The sequence below is a fragment of the Stigmatopora argus genome, chromosome 4 (genome assembly GCF_051989625.1).
Source record: "Stigmatopora argus isolate UIUO_Sarg chromosome 4, RoL_Sarg_1.0, whole genome shotgun sequence".
NCBI classification, from domain to species: Eukaryota; Metazoa; Chordata; class Actinopteri; order Syngnathiformes; family Syngnathidae; genus Stigmatopora; species Stigmatopora argus.
Window position 1 is genome coordinate 4030037 of NC_135390.1, and position 5050 is coordinate 4035086.

A 5050-nucleotide genomic window follows, 5' to 3' on the forward strand; every position below is an offset into this window, starting at 1 on the left:
GCTACAATGTTGTCCTAACGTGTCTCTCCAGGTGTGCTTTACACACAAAGACGCAGCCACACGTGCAAGATCCAAGATAATTTTAGTTCTATATTTCCACAGGTATGCACAATACCACAAATTGTATTACACACATTTAGGCCTTAGAAAGGAGGCATAAATGAAAGACACACCTTGCAACCGTCATTTCATTTCAAAACACACCCCTCATTCTTTTATTGCTGAAGGCACCAATGCAATGATGCAACCGCTCCTGTTGAAGTTTGAAAATAAGTGTGTAAGAATTAAAGGAGAAAAACAAGAAATTACAGATTTTGACTTGTATATCCTTTTGAGTTTAAATGACATTGATCAAGAAAGATACAAAGTCAGTGGTATAGGAGTTCTGGATAAGAAAAAAGAAGGGAAGGCAAGAAGGACAACTGTAAAGGAAGAGAAAGAGTGGGTCATCAGCATGTATGCAGCTCTTTCCACCACTGTGGTAGGGCCCTGCTGAGCATTGTAATGGGCTGTCTGCCAAGCTGGGCCGATGAGCTCATGTCTGGCTTCAATGCCAATCTCCTGAATTGGCACAAGGCTCTGTAGGGTGAGCTCTGAGGCACCACCTCACCCTAACCGCCTAACAGGAAGCACAGAATATGGCCAAGATCGTAAAAGTCAACAAATAATGAGGAAAAGAAAGAACACTGACAAAGGGCATGTATCTCTTGTATCTCTCAGCCATTTCTGTCACAATACTGATAAGAGCTCCGGACCAGACGACAATAATCACAGGGCTTCTGAGACAGACAGCAGCTATAAATGTGTTTGAAAGTGAAAGAAAGAGGGGGTGCAAGGATTTGTGTGTGCGTGCCTGTGTCTGTGTGTGTGCATATGTGGGTTTTATGCAGCCATAAACAGTTGTGATCACAGGGTGGACAGTGGAGGTTATAGCCTCCTGCTGTTAGGGAGGCACACATGCACGTGTGCAGACAGCTCCTTGAGGAACTGAAGTGTATACAAATGTATGTCGAACTTAATGAAATTTTGTCATATGGAACAAATTCATCTAGGCTTTATAGGTTTTTTTTCATTCAGGAATACACAAATTCAAAATTCCTAGAGGACAATAAGACAATACATGTACAGTTAAACGAAAAGAAATGAAGGCCATAATTGTCATAAACCCTCTCTATTCATGTTGCAGCATGCAACTACCTCCCTAAAAATGAAAGATATTTTATTTTATGTACTATTATTCATCTCATCTCTCATTTTCTGAACCGCTTTATCCTCATTAGGGTCACAGGGGGTGCTGGAGCCCTCTGGGCCCTTTGAACAACTTAAATGACACACGTTTTCATCCAAGATGGCGCCGTTCACGCGGGAGCCAGTGGGAGTAGCTCTGTACACTCTTAGGTTTTTCGTGTTTTACAGCCCTTCTATCTTTTTTTAATTACATTTTAATATTTCTTAATACATCCCTTTTTACTTTACTTTGTACTTTATACTTTTTACTTGAATGTTTTTACAACTTTCCTTGTTCTGTCAGCCTGGCTTCTTCCGGCTACTTCTTTTTTTGGAACCATTCAGCCATGCCTATGCTGTCACACACATGGGACTAGCTGTTACAATACGCAGCAGAAGGAGCAACACCTCGGTGCCGCTGGAGTTTCGGAGCTGGACAAAAGTGCCGGGAGGAGAGGCAACGCTTCTGACCAACCATTCCATCGTGGGATAAGATGGAAGAGCTGTCGGCGCTTACCAGCAACGGAGTCGAGGAGTTCTGCCCTGCTGCTGTTTTCTTCAGCTCCAGACTACTGAGGAACTGTGCGGATAAGCTTGGAAGAGTGACTCTGCATATTCTCTACCTCGGTCACAGTCTGCAGAAGTTCCACATCTCGTGGAAGACTTCCTGTGTGTGGTTCCAGTTTTTGCTCCCGAAACTCGTAGCTCGTTTTGTGTTTTTGCTGCTTTTCTGTCTTAATGATTTGGTGATTCTTAATGATCCCATTGACCTGATTTGCTTTGTACTTTGTGCTTTTTGCTTTTGCTTTGTTGTTCTGCGGCCTTTGACTGTACTGTCTAACTTATAACTATGCCTTATCTTGCTACTGTCACAATGAAATTTCCCGAATACGGAATGAATAAAGTTATCCAATTCTCCAATCCAAAAGACAAAGCATCAGCATGACTAGAAGAAGAAAAATCCTCGGTTAGAATTAGATTTTAGTCTTTGGTCACAGTGACTTGCAGAAACAATCTCCACCAAAAAAGGGAATCAAAGATTGAATTTGATCACCATTCAAACCGAAACTCAAATCCCAGTGAAGTAGATGTAATGTAGTTCCCATGCTGGCCAGAAGGTAGCAATTAGTTACGGACCACTGCCAGTGGCATTGATCGGGTGGACCTCCTGACCACCAGAAGCGGTGAGGTAACCATGCGCTGTGCAAGTACCAATAACAACAAAGTCATCTGTGACTCCAGGTTGACCCCCAGAAGAGTATATACAGTCAATTCAATGTGTTTAAACACCCTGCAATATATTGCAAGTTCTCACACTTAGAAATCACAGAGAGGTCTGAAATTTTTATCATCCGTGCATCTGCCCTGTGAGAAAGGTAAACTAAAAGGAAAAATCCAGCAATCACAATGTATGATTTTTTTATCAATTCATTTGTGTGATACAGCTACAAAAAAAAATATCACCTGTCTATCATCTAGAATTCTTACCCACAAAGTCTTTTTAGACCGCATTTAAAAGTCCACCTTCACTTCATGTATTATCCTGAATCAGATGCACCTGATGGGGTCATTAGCTGCATAAAGACACTTGTTCACCCCATACAACCAGTAGAACTCAAACTTGTAACATGGTCAAGACAAAGAGCTGTCCAAAGACACCAGAGACAAAATTGTATACCTCCACAAAGTTAGAAAGGGCTATCAAGAAATTGCCAAGCAGCTTGGTGAAAAAAAATGTACACTGTTGGAGCGATATTAGAAAATGGAAAAAGCTAAACATGTCGATCAATCTCCTTCAATTGCCAAGATGGCACCGTTCACGCGGGAGCTAGTGGCAGTAGCTCTGTACACTTATGTTTTTCGTGTTTTACAGCCCTTCTATCTTTTTTTAATTACATTTTAATATTTCTTAATACATTCCTTTTTACTTTACTTTGTACTTTATACTTTTTACTTTAATGTTTTTACAACTTTCCTTGTTCTGTTAGCCTAGCTTCTTTCGGCTACTTCTTTTTTGGAACCATTCAGCCATGCCTACGTTGTCACACACATGGGACTAGCTGTTACAATCCGCAGCAGAAGGAGCAACACCTCGGTGCCGCCGGAGTTTCGGAGCTGGACAAAAGTGCCGCGAGAAGAGGCAATGCTTCTGAGCAACCATTCCATCGTGGGATAAGATGGAAGAGCTGTCGGCGCTTACCAGCAACGGAGTCGAGGAGTTCTGCCCTGCTGCTGTTTTCTTCAGCTCCAGACTACTGAGGAACTGTGCGGATATGCTTGGAAGTGTGACTCTGCATATTCTCTACCTCAGTCACAGTCTGCAGAAGTTCCCCATCTCGTGGAAGACTTCCTGTGTGTGGTTCCAGTTTTTGTCCAACTTTACAACGTCTTTTTGAGTCTATCCTTTTTTGCTACCGAAACCAAGGTGGCGCTGTTCAAGTGGCAGGCGGTAGCGGTAGAAGTAGTCTTTGGTACCTGGAGAAAACCCACAAAGGCCCGGGTAGAACATGCAAACTCCACACAGGTGGACCGACCTGGATTTGAACCCAGGACCCCAGAGCTGTGAGGCCGACGTGGTAACCACTTAAGTTGCCAAGGCGCTCAGTTCTGTATGTGTTAATGTAATGTTCTTTACATCCGTTGACATCATCATAACATAATTTACAGCTAGTGAGGGCAGTAGGTTTGGAACAGATGGATGCATATTATGAACAAGTCATCCGATGCAAACACTCCAAGCTCTCCTCTTTTCTGCCAGTCTTTTCATACCACAAAAGAGGTGTATCTCCCATATTCTCATCTCATCTCATTTTCTGAACGGCTTTATCCTCATTAAGGTTGCGGGGGTGCTGGAGCCTATCCCAGTTGACTCAAGGCCAGAGGGACACCCTGAATCGGAGGCCAGTCGATTGCAGGGCACAAGGTGACGGACAACCATGCACACTCACACTCATATCGAGGGGAAATTTAAAGTGTACAATCAGTCTACCATGCATGTTTTTGGAATGTGGGAGGAAACCGGAGTACCCGGAGGAAGAACAGGCAAACTCGACACAGATGGACATGACCTGGATTTGAACCCAGGACCCCAGAGCTGTGAGGCCGATGTGCTAACCACTCGCGACACCGGGCTGCCCGTCTCTCATATTGAGGCATATAATAAAAACATTACTTAAGGTGAGAGATACTGGTTCTAAAGCTTGGACTGGCAGATGGATATTAGCGGGAACATCTTGCAGCACAAGTGTCCTGCAACCACCCTGGTAGAAATTTGAAAAGAAGAATTAGGTTTTCACAAATAAATAAGCTGCACTAACATGGCCACTCACATGGAACACCCATGAGAATGGATAAATCTTAAACACATGCCCTACATCATTATTTTGTTAGCTTTCAAGGTGACTCACTTGGACTACAGTTTATTAACAGCCTCTTCCTCGTACTACAACAGCTCGACCGTATAACCAGGGAGGTGACAGCTTGGACCTTTTCAGGGAGGATGCTGCTGCCCTACAGCTTCACATTTTATTAGTTGTAAGAGAGACAAGAAGGGAATCATCAAATAATTCCACAATGGCACAGAATTCAATTGCTCACGGCAAAGGAGCTAAAACCAAGAATTTAATACTGACGCTAAAACCATTTGGCCACCATGTATCATTTTCAGGGAGTAAAATGTCTAGAAGGGTAAAAATAAAAGCAAGATCATTTTTTATTAAATATTCTGCAAGTGGGCGGCCCGGCGGCTGAGTGGTTAGCACATTTTGATCCTGCTTCCTACGGTCATGAGGGCACCGAAGCAGGCAAACGTACACAAGCTGGA